This window comes from Callospermophilus lateralis, chromosome 1 (genome assembly GCF_048772815.1).
Source record: "Callospermophilus lateralis isolate mCalLat2 chromosome 1, mCalLat2.hap1, whole genome shotgun sequence".
In the NCBI taxonomy this organism is placed as follows: domain Eukaryota; kingdom Metazoa; phylum Chordata; class Mammalia; order Rodentia; family Sciuridae; genus Callospermophilus; species Callospermophilus lateralis.
The window spans coordinates 27283348-27297156 of record NC_135305.1 but is presented as its reverse complement, the minus strand read 5'-3'; positions in this window follow the sequence as shown (position 1 = coordinate 27297156).

Here is a 13809-nt window from a genome sequence, read left to right as displayed (position 1 = left end):
TACCCTAAAATACCATTAGCATATATGAATCTATCAGATTTATGTTAGATTTTAAAAGAATAAGGCTAAAGAGATATGAGGTTCTGGACAATTAAACACGTGGGTGAGACACAAGAGGAGTACGAAGGCAGGAAAACTTTCTCCTAAATGACACATATAAGAGTATTTTAAGAGTGCCAATCCTTCAAGACTAAGCTGTAACACTGGTGCCCTTGACCCACACTGAGAAAATTCAAGTTGTAAAGTTCTCTGGTATGGAAACCGGGGCTTGCTCAACAAGCTCTCTCTGTCAGAGTTAAAAGAATGGGAGCCACTAACTTGTTCAAACAAAATGAGAGTCTCATAGCTCACTGGAATTTACAGAGCTATACCAGGCTATCAGTAAGGGGCAATTTCAAGTTACAAGAAAGATCAGATCTGTTGATTTTTAGAAGTTTTTAGTTCTGCCATCCATAAGGTGATTGTAATTCCTTTTGTTCACCCAAAAATCCCATGTGTGTAGTTTGCTCCAATCCTAAATAATTGCTTACTGTCTCATTATTCTCAAAAATGGGGACTCCACTCACCAGATAATACATTAGTGACATGATATCCTATATTCCAAAGAACTCCCTCAATGCAGACTATTTCTGCTATCTTATGCAGAGCACATTGCACTAGCAAAAATTTAGCTTGCTCAGCCTCGTTAATGGTACAACACTAATGGGAAGAAAATGTTAAACTTCTCATTTTCTTCGAATTCTGGCTAAAGAGTCAATGTATACTGCAGAAAGCTAATCAAATAAAAATAGAACAATAAGAGCTGTATAAAATTTGACAATATTCTTTTGAGTTTTTTATTTATTTAAAAACGTAATTTAGAAGAAAACATTTTTAAAATTGGTTTCTTGAAACTTCAGGGAACTCATTTTCAGCCAACTGTACTATCCAAGAAAAAAATGTTTTTGTAAGATAAGAGATCATTTAGAGGCCAGAAATATTACTGAAGTTCATACTTCACCTTACTGACATTGCCCATAATTTTAAACTTACTTCAAAAGTATCTTTGAGATGCTCTTATTCATTGTGTTAATAGAGAAATCCCTTTTGTGACATCCTGCTGGAACACTTCATGTGATGAGGAACTCACCACTTTGTAAGACAAACCATTTTATTTTTAGAGAAAATGTAGCAATTTTAATTATAATCGGAACCATGGTTTTTGCATCAAAACTAAATAGTTGATAATTATTTTCTTATCAGCCCCGGTTTTAACCAGCGAAGTCAATTAGAACTACTTGGCTTCACTAAGACTATTTCTGCCTTTTGGATGAATATTTCTTTTTCTTTCACTTTTACACAAGATTTTCAGAACCATGCAGTTCTTTCCTGGCTTGTTGGCCATCACCCCTTTAAGAACGTATTTCCTAGAAAATTCTCACAAAATAATCAGCATCCAGTAGAGTAGCATAGAGTTTTTCAATGAGAATTAAATTTGTGTTAAAAGACATTTATTTAATGATTGCTGTAGGATTATTGTTGTGGTTTGGATAAAAGGTGTCCTCCCAAAATTCATGTGTCAGGTAATACAAGAATATTCAGAGGTGAATGATGAGATCATGAAAGTCTTAACCTGATCAACTGAATCAGTGGATTGATTCACTTGACTGGATTAATTGTTGGTAGCTATAGGCAGGGCAGGGGGGGTATACCTGAAGGAAGTAGGTCACTGAGGACATGTCTTTGGGGTGTATATTTTTTTTCTGGTAACCAGAGCTCTCTCTGCTTCCTAGCTGTCATGAACTGAGAAGCTTTCCTCTGTCATGCCCTTGTTCCATGATATTCTGCCTTTTCTTGGGCCCAGAGCTATATGGAGTCTGGTGACCATGGACTAAGCCTCTGAAACCATGACCCCAAATAAACTTTTCTTCCTCTAACTGGTTCTTGTCAGATCTTTTGGTCACAGTGAGTGAAAACTGTTAAAAACAGTCATTACAGAACAATTTCCAGGCTCTGTGTCTGTATCCCATGTCAAACTATCATACTTTTCCTCGACTTTAATTCCCATGGCTTCTCCATGAATCCCTAAGTAAGAAAGGCCTCTGAGGTGTTGAATCTGATTTATATGAGCAAGTGACACTCACCCCAATATGCTATTTAATTACTGTATCCTATTTAGGTGCTTGTTGCTTCACATCCTACTCATATGTGAGAAAGATAAGATGTCAAACCCAGAGAAAGCTAACCATAACCACCTGTTTGCTAAAATGATGTCCTTGGGCTCATCTTGAGATTTTCATGTACTCAATTGCGTGCACAGTGAAAAAGCAACTAGTCTGGGAATCAAAAACGTAGAGTTCTGGTTTGACAGTAACTGTGTACACAGAAATGTAACCCTTAGTTATGATTTTTAGTTAATAACATGTAATAATGGAGAAGAAAAATAATGAGTTTTGAGGAAAAAATACATGTTTTCTTTATAAAAATATTAATAGGAATAGTTAGCCAATTTCATACTGATGTTTCATAAAAAAGTAGTGTGTACTACCAGTTATAGCAACAGTACTATTAGATGCTGTATACATTTACAATATTTAAAAACCTCAAACAAGAGACCTAATAAGAAATTCTAGAATTTTCCCCCAAAGAAATAAATTTAAGTGATATATGAACCAAAATACCATTATCAGAAATGCAGAATCCAGTTAAGAAGCTGGAGTCATGCAGTTAAGCCCCAAATTGAGAAAAGCCACATTGAAATGGGTAAGAGATTTTACTTTAGTCACACTGACTCCTTTCACAGGCCAGCACAATTTAGTGCTAAGAGAGGTCACCTTCACCCATAGCTTCTCTGCTGAGGGGAAGGAGAAGATGAAATATGTGTGCAACATCTTTAACCTTTCTGTGTGCTGCCTGGGGGAAATTTTTATTGCCTCACATGGAGAACTGTTGGAACTGACATAGTTTGGACACGTGAGGGCAGCTAAGAACAAAGAAGAGGTGGTAGTCTTGCTGTGTACAACACAGCTCTGCAAGATTGGAAGAAGGTGTAGTTCCTTACCTAAAAAAATAGTGGTCAAGATCTCTCAAATCTGATGAGGTTAATGGGTAACAGATTGATGAAACCCAAGAGACCCAAATAGGATGAACCCCAAAATCTACACCAAGACAAAATATAATCAATTGATCCAAAGTCAGAAAGACAAAAAGAAAATTTTGAAAGCAGCAAGAAAAAAGTAAAAAAGTGACTTGTCATATACAATGGAAACTTCACAAAATTATCAATGGTTTTGTCAGCAGAAATCTTACATGCTAGAAGGAGTGTGGTTTTACATTGAAAATGCTGAAAGAAAATACCACAGTCACCAAGTGTCTGGCAAACTATACTTCAAAAAATGGAAGTGGTATAAAGTTTCCCCCCTTATGGACAAAAGCTGAGAGAGTTCATCACCACTAGATCTCCTTTGCAGGAAATGCTAAATGGTACTGCATTATACACATTGTTCTGCATGTAGCTGTTAATGTTTGGATCTTAAATGTGCCCTTAATATCCACATATTACATACTTGGTACTCGGTCTGTGGTGCTTTTGAGAGGTGAAAAAACCTCAAAGAGGTAGCGCCTAGTAGAAGGTGTTCAGGTCATTTGAGAAATTCCCTTGAAGGGAATAGAGATACAGCCTCTTTCTACTACTTTTCTTCTTTATCAGGTCCTGGTCATGCGGTGAGCAGCTTTGCTCTCTCATGTGTCCTCCTTAATACAGTTACAAAATTGGCAGGGCCAACAAGTCATGGACTTCCAAAAGTATGAGCCAAAACAAACATTTTCTCTTCATAAGGTGATTTTTCTCTGATATTTGTTGACACCATTATTTTTTTTGGTGTGTGTATGTATGATAATACAGATTGAACTCAGGGATTCTCTACTACTGAGCTACATCCTTAGTCCTTTCCCTTCTATTCTGTGACAGCATCTCACTAAATTGCCCAAGCAGACCTTGGCTTTGTAATCCTCCAATCTCAGCGTACTGAGTAGCTGGGATTGTAAGCAAGCACCACCAGGCCTGGCTTCACAGGTGCTTTTTCTATTAAATAATAAATCACAAATATTATTCCATGATGATACATAAAGAGCTTCCCCACTCTTTTCTATGGCAAGTATTCCTTTGTATAGATTACTCAGATACCTATTATAAACACTTAACTTCCTTTTTTTCTTTAAGATTTATAAACAATATTTTCTGGTAGTTTGTATTTATGCTATGTCCATTTGTAATTTTATAAATATTTCTATGCTCTCCAAAGAGGTTAAACCAATTTACTATTCTAACATAAATTTGTGATTCTTGTTTTTTTAATTTAATAGAACATTCTATCTAATAATAGTATAAAATTTTTGATATATTATATAGCAAATTACATAATGATACATAATGTAATAACATGTTATAATATCTTTGCTAATAAGAAAGGTAGAATATACTCATTTGAGGAGGATTTTGCCTTTCATTGAGTCTTGATTTTCATATGGTAAAACTATTCAGTTTAATAATGCATATATATATATATATATATATATATATATATATATATATATAGCTACATTTGTGTAGCCACCACCCCAATTAAAACATACAATATAACCAGGATCTCAAATTACCACTTTAGATCACTTTCAAAAAAATATCTTACCTCCTCAGTGATAAATATCATTCTGAGTTCTATCACATTTGAGTAGCTTTAATTATTATTAAATACAACTAATTTGACACAAATAAAATAATATATGAGCATTTTTGTTTCTCATACATAATGTTGTGTCACACACAATATTGCTGCAAATATTGGTAATGTACTCTTTTTTTAAAAAAGAGAGAGAGAGGAGAGAGAGAGAGAATTTATATACATTTTAGTTTTCAGTGGACACAACATCTTTATTTTATTTTTATGTGGTGCTGAGGATCAAACCCAGTGCCAGGCGAGTGCCCTACTGCTTGAGCCACATACCCAGCCCCAAGTAATGTACTCTTTTATATCGTATATAGAATTCCAGTCAATGAATACTTGTCTTCTCAATTTTATTTTTGAAGTTTCAGAATATATTTATATTTTATTTATTTATTTATTTATTTTTGTGTGTGGTACTAGGGATTGAACCCAGGGCCTTGTGTATGTGCACTCTACCAACTGAACTATATCCCCAACCCTATATTTTTATTTAAGTAAAATCAAATTATTTTTATTTATTAAATGATAATTTGAACTTTTGTATGTACTTTCCATGAATATTATTTGCTCCTTTGGCTGATTGGAGCATATATGTGTGTATATGTGTTTGTGTGTGTGTATTAATCATACATGAGCATATGTATGACTGGATGCTGCTTATGTCAACTATTTTTGTTCTTTTATTATTTACCCTTTTATTTTTTGTGTCATATCCATATATCTGATCATATATGATCTTCACCAGTTTGTAATATTCTTAGGTCTTTCACATTTGAAGATTATTTTTTCAAATCAATGCTTGCTTCAATAACTTCATGGTTTAATTTTCTAAATTGAAATATTTGATCATCTTAAGCTATATCATAATAAAAGGTATCAAGCAGGAGCTCAGCTTCATCCTCCTGGCAATTATTATCTTTCAAATGCTGCCTTTGGGATCTTGACTTTGGAGAAAGTCAGGGGATGATTTTCTCCATTTTGGCTACTTAGTGCACAAAGGCTAAATTGAGCTTAACATGAAATTCAAACAGGAAAAGGTGCCTCTTTTCCTCAAATCTGTCTCATATCTTTGTTAATGCTATATAAAAGTAGAAAATGCTACAAGATCATCCCTTATGAATATTTTTTACAGCCCCAACCTAGAATAAAGTAGGAATAAGCTTTCAGAAAATGCTTTTCTCCATGCAACAAAACAACAACAAAACGATCTCTTTCCTGGCTCCAAATCACCTCTCTTTATTGACAGTGGGAATGTAGAAGAACAAAACTCATGATTCTGATAGTATGTTTGTCACATACTATGACATTAGGCTCATTGATTTTATTCCCAAGAAACATGATCTCAATTTTTAAAAATAAAACCAACCAAACACACACACACACACACACACACACACACACACAGAGTTTATCAGTATAGGGAAAGTCAACTGCAATCAATATCACATATACCATGGAAGAGGAGAAAAGAAAAGAGATATAATACAAAATTACAGCAGCATCTCTGTGATATACTTTGATATAAAAAGAATCAAAATGACATATTATTTTAACATTTAACTTCAGTATTACTCAATTGCTCTGAGCTTCTTTATGTTGTATTTAAGTAACATACTTTGAGAAGATATCCTATCATCAAAAGTTATTTTATGGACATATTGGCTGGTATGTTGTTGTCAGTATTTTACTGAACACAGCATTTAGAGGAAGTCTCAGTCCTACCATATAATGAATGCAACTAGCTTGAGAGCTGAAAGAAATACTTGAACAAGTCTGTAAAGTACTACTGTAAGATTCTTGAGCTAGGTTAACAGTTTTTTTTTTTTTTTTTTTTTTTTTTTTTTAGTAAATGATCTCTTAGGTTCAAACTAGAGGAAAGAGCATCCTATGTATGAGAGAAAGATTAATATCTTCCTTTCTTTGAGAAAGTCTAACATATAAAAATACTAAATTGTCCAGATACTTTGATATGATTACTCTCAAAAAAGGTTAACTTCAGAATTCATCCCTAAAGCAAACTTCTTTAGCTTATATCTTCAGGTCAAATTCTATTACTTTTGGGCAAAAGCTATTATGGAACTTATAAAGTAAGAAGAAAGTAAAATGTTATCATTAGAAAAAGTTTCCATGTAAGAGTGAGTTTCTGAGTCTAACCATCTATAGCCTTTAAGTCATACCTGAGAAAAAGTATCAACACCCCCTTGTTAGGTAATGACAATTTTTAATTTGTAATATCTAATTATGATTTTGGGTAAAGTCAATAAAGAAGATGCACTAAAAAGTTAGACATTCCTCAGTGTAAAGTGTAGGTGACTTGTGAAAGTGATAATGAATGAATGTTAGCTGGAATTTTACGTACAAGGATGTGATAGATTCAGAATCTGCTCCTAGAAGTTTGTACTATAGTGTACTATGTCATTCAATAAACAAAATAAATGGCCTTATTTTATAGTAAGAATGTGTATGAGCTAGAAATGAATAGTGATAAAGGATTGTTTAATTTCATAAAAACATAGAGTTAAGCAAGTACAAAGTTCTGTGCTTATCAAAATTAATTATCTGGAACTATAATACCCAATTTGTTTAATAGGTATTCACAAGGAAACTAATATATGCCAGGTGCTGGATAGACATCTTTAAGTTATTATTTGTTTTATATTATAAAATAATATATTAAATTGTATTTCCAAGTAGGAACTCATGCTCAAATCCTCCTTACCAGCAGGTGACATTAAAAAGGACCAAAAAACATAGAATTTAAGCTAAGTGAAGGCAAGCTCCTATAGTGAGAGATGGATTTAAAGTGGACTGAAGCCACAGGGCAGCCTGATGAGTGCATTGCACCCGCAAGCCAGTGCTTGCCACAGGCAAGGCCATCCTAATAAGCTGCACAGTGTCACAGGAATACACAGAAATGTCAGCCATTGCAGGTCACTCCAGTATACTCAGAAGAAACAGATCTAGCTGCCAAAAGACAAGCTTCTAAGAATTCATAGACACTGAGGTGAAAAAGTCTGAGAAAGGGCAACACTATGATATAGTCAAAAATAAGGAGATCTCGTACTGAAAGAAATTAGTTATTAAAAACATCATGAAAGAACTTTAAATTGAAACAATAAAAGGAATCAGTTCTTAAGTAAAAACAGGGTAGTATAGAACAAACACAAACAGGTAATAAGAAAAGAACAAATTAGAGATCTAATCAAAGTGAATTTAATTGTTCATGGGAAAACAAAATAGACAGAATCTGTCCCTAGAAGTTTGTACTATAGTGTACAATAGTGAAGAGCAAGATTATACATGGTTGGAAAATAGATTAGGGAACTAAAAGGTCAAATCAAGACATCTGTAGTCAAGAGAAAAAAGGTTAGAAATGAAAATTTTTTTAAAAGATCAGATAATTCTGGTGAAAAATTAAATATAGTTATGTACAAAGAACAATAACTTAGACGATTTGCAATTTAATCAATGAAGGAGAGTAAAGACAATAGAAATAATTAGAAAGACAAAAATGATAATTAACTATCAGTAAAAAAAGAAGTAAAATTATAAAAGAGCAATACTGGTTAACTTACTGAGATCCTAAGTAAAATGGACAAATTTCTAGGGACTTAGTGCAAAATATTACTAAAAATTATTTTAAAATATTGTTAAAATGTACATACTACCCATCACACATATATACCCTAAATTAGTAATTCTCATATACTTTTATCAAAAATTTTAAGGTAAAGATGGTTATTTTTATGCAAATGTTTCATATCAAAAAAACTGTATGGATGACTGAGCAGTTGATTTTAAAGGGCGTTTTTTTGAGTCATAGCCCTAACAGCAAAAATAGACCTAACACTATGGTCATGAACTTAAGTGGTAATTGTGTTGAATTGTTGAAGACTGTGCACTTGTGTGAGAATAAGAATCTCTCAGCAACTTGGGGAGAACCCCCAAACTTTTAAAGTACTGTCTATTCAGGGATTCTATCAGGTTCTCATGATGAAAATCCATTAAAGATCATCTCATGACTGTAGCAATCCCTTCTTGCTGAAACATAACATAACCTCAAGTCTCTTTCACTTTGTCCTTGAGATTCCTTAACAAGAATGACTCCTCAATCATTTTTTTCTACTGGGACAATTTGTTGCAGTCACACAGTAGAAACTTTGTAGCTTTGGCAAACTTTTACTTGCCCTCCACAGCACAAGTAGTCTGCTGACCCCAAAACCTCCCTGTTAAAGAACATGAATTGCTCCAAAATTAACTCATCATTATGGTTTCCCTTTGATCTTAGAATGTCTATTCTACTTTGACAATTGTGACAAAAACCAAAACCAATGACCTCATGGACCAATCCTGGAGGATCACAGGAGATTTGGTATATTCTATGGTTGACCAGGAAGATGGAAAATCTTAAAGTTACAATGGAAACTTCCCAATGCTTGGGACCACGTATGCAACGCCATTTCAAAGATAATCTTTGATAAAGAGATAGAGAGAATGATGAATTGAACAAAGTTAAGTGTCTGTCACCAATCCCAGTAGAATGGGACTCGTAATTGGAATTACATTAAGTTGTTTAAAAATAAAGATTTCGATTTTGGTATGTAAAAACAAAACAACAAAAACACAAATATAAATGAAATAAATTAGTAAATTAAAAATAAATAGTACCAATGCAATTCACCAAGATGACTGGATACAAGATTGACATAAAAATTCAATCACATTTATATACAGGAGCAATGATTAAAATATTTGATAAAAAATCAATACATGTCATAATAGCAACAAAACTAATGTATTAAGAAATATCATGATGAAAAGTAGTCCAAAACATTAGAGAAAATCTATACAAGTTTATAGAAACACAAAGAATCTTGAACCTAGAGTTATGTTGTTTTAAGGATGTATCGATTCTTTAGAGCTATCATTTTCCTTTATATCTCTCTACAAATTCAAATTAATAGCTTTCAAAATTGCAATAGAAGTTTTGTGAATTTGCACAGCACAATTATAAAACTAATAGAAAAATGGTTATATGAAAAACAAAATAATTTTTAAACTATGAGTTTGAAATGATAAAAAATTATATACCATTTAAATTGAGAATATGAAATTTTAAAATAGTAGAGTTGGAGAATAAGAAAAAGACTAACTCTGTCAAGATTTCTATTAATATCTGAATGGGATACGTCTTTTATAAATTCTCATAAATAATAATATAAGTCATATATGTGGTCCATCATTATCTATATCATCTCTATCATATATGCTGATAACTTGTCTTATTTCATACATTAAAAATATTGCAGTATTTTATTCTTAACTGTTCCAATAGTTCTATTCATTTCTTTTGATGACAGTACTTATCTCATGTATGAAAATTCATGTTAAATAACTTCATTATTTGTATATAGTTTTGTTAGTTTTAGTAGATAACATGTCCACACTGCCTGCTAATAATAAAATATAAGGAAGGAAAATTCTGAGTGGAAATTTAGGGTCAAAGAATATGCATATTTTAAGTTATAAAGAAAGTCTCACATTTTCTTCAAAAAAGGTTATTTATAGTCACACTAGCTATGTGTATAATCATATCTACTATTTAACACCATTTTTTTTATAATTTTACTTCTTGGCTTCTGAGTGTTAAATTATGCTGAGAAATAATTTCTCCATTTTAAAATAGATTCATCCGTGTTTTGGTTAAAATATCTACAATATAATTCAAGAAGTGTTAGAAATATACCCTTAAATTATTTTTTTCCTAAAAATTTCCTCAAAAAGTTATTAAAATGATGTCTACTTTTTTCTATTGATATAAAGTGCTATCACTCTCACAAGTTAAATAAATAGTCCTGTAATTTGTAATTTGGGGTTATACCCCAAATCTGTATTATTTTCTAGTACAAACTCTATATACTTAAGTTTCATTTCATATATTATAATAGCATGTAGCACTAGAAGATCCTTTCCATTCTCATGTTCATTACTAAATATTTGTTCAATTTGTTGACTGAAAGTAGTGAGTGAAGACGTCCTCATTTTGTTCCTAATCTTGCAAGAATACATTTAATCTATCACCAATGGTATAATGTCTTGTTTTTTTTTTTTTTTGTATATGACCTCTATCAACTTGAGGATGTTTCTTTCTATTTTTAAACTTGTTGAGTGTTTTTAGTTAACTTTTGCTTCCTGTAATGGCAGAAGAAAGCTGGTCAGAATATCACAACCAGGAAGCAGAGAGAGCTTCACTCACCAAGGTTAAAATATAAACTCCAAAGGCTCACCCCCAGTGAACTACTTCCTCTATCCACACTCTACCTGCCTGTAATTACCACTCAGTTAATCCACTGAATCAGTGAAGGCTCTCATGACCTAATCATTTCACCTCTGAACATATTTGCATTGTCTCATATATAAGCTTTTGGAAGACACCCCATATCAAAACCATAATATTGAGTATTTATACCATACAGTAAGTTGGATTTTGTAGGGGTTTTTTTCTGCATCTGTTATGATGACTATGTGGTTTCATGTTTTGGGGTTGGACAATAAAATGAGGATAGGTGTGATTGTGAAATTAGGTAGTGATCTAAGCAGATACTAATGAAATTAAGTATAGCATAGGTAGAGACTAGCAGTTGCTAATCTGCATATATATGAGAATCCATTTGATATTTACTCTACAGAGGGTTAGGACATAAGGCTGGAGAATTAGGCAAGGCATCTGTAGTGGTGACCTAAAATGCAAGTTTTGGAAGGTTAGCCTTTTTTGTTGTTGTTGTTGATGATTCTTGAGAATTACCAATGAGTTTTAAACAGAGAAGAGTCACCATCAGATTTTCCCTCCATAAGACATAATTGAATAGGAGGTCAGAGGACCATGTGACAAAAATAAGATCTGGAGATACACTACTATATTTTTCCACTAAGATTCATTAGATGACAGGAATTCATAAGAGCTTTAAAAATATAAACAACACTCAGTTCTTGAATACTAAAAAATATGAGTTTTCTCTAAGTCATTTTTTCCCCCGATATTTGCCAACAGTTGTAGTTTGCACTGACTTATCCACCATCCTTTGTCCAGGTTCCTACCGGGCTGAAAGTATGTACTTGAGAAGAGTTTACAATATTACTGCCTATTATTTTAGGTGCCCAATAATTATATTGTTGATTTGTTGTGGTTGCTGCACAGGGTTGATAGTAAGAATGGAGCCATGTAATTTTTTTTCTTTCCTCTGTGTGAAGTTAATTGGACCATGTAGACATTCAGTTCTCGACTTGGCCTTGGAAAACCCTTTTTATCGTCTCAGCAGGAAACTCATTTTGGGGTTTTTAAACATACTTTCATGATTTTGATGTGATTATCATTATCCTAAACATTATTATTATCCCTCATTAAATTCCTGGAATACAAGAGCATACCATCTTAAGACAGGAAGTTTTTAAATAGCCTTTACCACTTTTTTTTTTTTTTTTTTTTTTTACTGCAATAATAACAGCAAATTCTGAATTCCACAGCTCTTTATGTTGTCCAGGTTAAAATGCTTAGGTGGTTTGTTCAGTAGTAGTTGCCTTCATTTTTGTAGACATGTGTCAATAGCTTTAAAGTACTACCACTCAAAAAACAAAAAACAAAAAACCAAAAACCCGGACTTTGTAGGAAAGAAAAAAGGACTAACAGATACTTTGGGAAATATGTATGGTGTTTAACAGTCTTAAAAGAAAGGAATAGACTTGGCTTAAAACCTGTTTCTAGTTTACACAGAAAACTAGAAATAGAAAGGAAATAGAAATTTGAGGAATATCAGCTATATCATACAGAACGTCCTTTCTAACTTCTCTGCCCCAGGATATCTCTGCTTAGGCTACTTGTTGCTACAAACAATTCCTCTGAGGCATAATACAGGACATGTGTCTTTCAATAGCTAAAGAAATTCTAATAGACTCCTTGAACACCTGGAGAACCCTGAAAGTGCAAGGCCTTTATTATCTATCAGGCAAGTGGCCACAGAGTGGCTCTTGGCCAGGAATGATTCCTGACATAGATAAAAGCTATAAAAATGGGTGACTGGAAAGAGAATATACATAGTGGTCTAGATAGATAGTGACTGTGAATAAACCAAATGCTGCCCAGTGTTACAGAGACTAACAAATGGGATAGTATTATACAGTGACACAGGAAGTGCTTCAGTTAGGAAGCACTTAGGAAGGACCTCTGAGGAGAGAAAATTTGAGTTGTCTGAAAATCATGAAGAAAATATTCATGAAATAATATAAATAAATGATATTCCTAAAAGAAGAAACAGTAATGGTATAGATATGGAACAATTTTGTTTTCATCAAGGAAGAGAAGTAGGGTTAATTTTTTCCAAATCTGTTCTTCCAAACCTCAGTACTTCCTTCACAGAAAACCCAAATCTCACATTGTAACATGCCTGTCACTTTCTTTAAATGTGTTGTATATTTGTTCCCCTCAGGAATTTATTCATGAGCACCTTCCCTAAAGATTCTTATGCTATAATCCCTATCTGTACTGAGATACCCTCCTTGCTTTCAGAATCCAATGTAACCTAGCCCCAGTAGGTAGGTAGGTAGATAGATAGATAGATAGATAGATAGATAGATAGATAGAGTGCCTGGAGGGGATGCTTGAATTTAAAACTCCATGTCTGCATACTAAGATTTGTGAGCTTGGATAAAACCTCTACTCTTGTACCTCAAGACAATGGAGAAGTGACAAAGTAGAGTCTTCCTTTGCTTTTTCAATTCTAAGGATGTGCACAGCCCATGTGTGGGAGTCTAGTAAGCAGTGCATACTGATGAGGTGGAGCCAAACCTGGGTTCAGGAAGCATTGGATATGTTAGAACTAATTGGTGTTCATGGCAAAAGGGAAAAATCTGCTCATTGCCATATTTTTCCAGATATTATGAGTGACACATTTTGCATTGAAGGGAATATGGCATATCAAAATCCTAATATTCATGTGCAATGTATGATGTGTTGCTTCTTGTGAATTTTGGTACATAAGACCTATTTCTGTAATTTTATCTTGGAATAAATAATATAAGGGATTGATGGCTTGCTAATTTTCTCAGA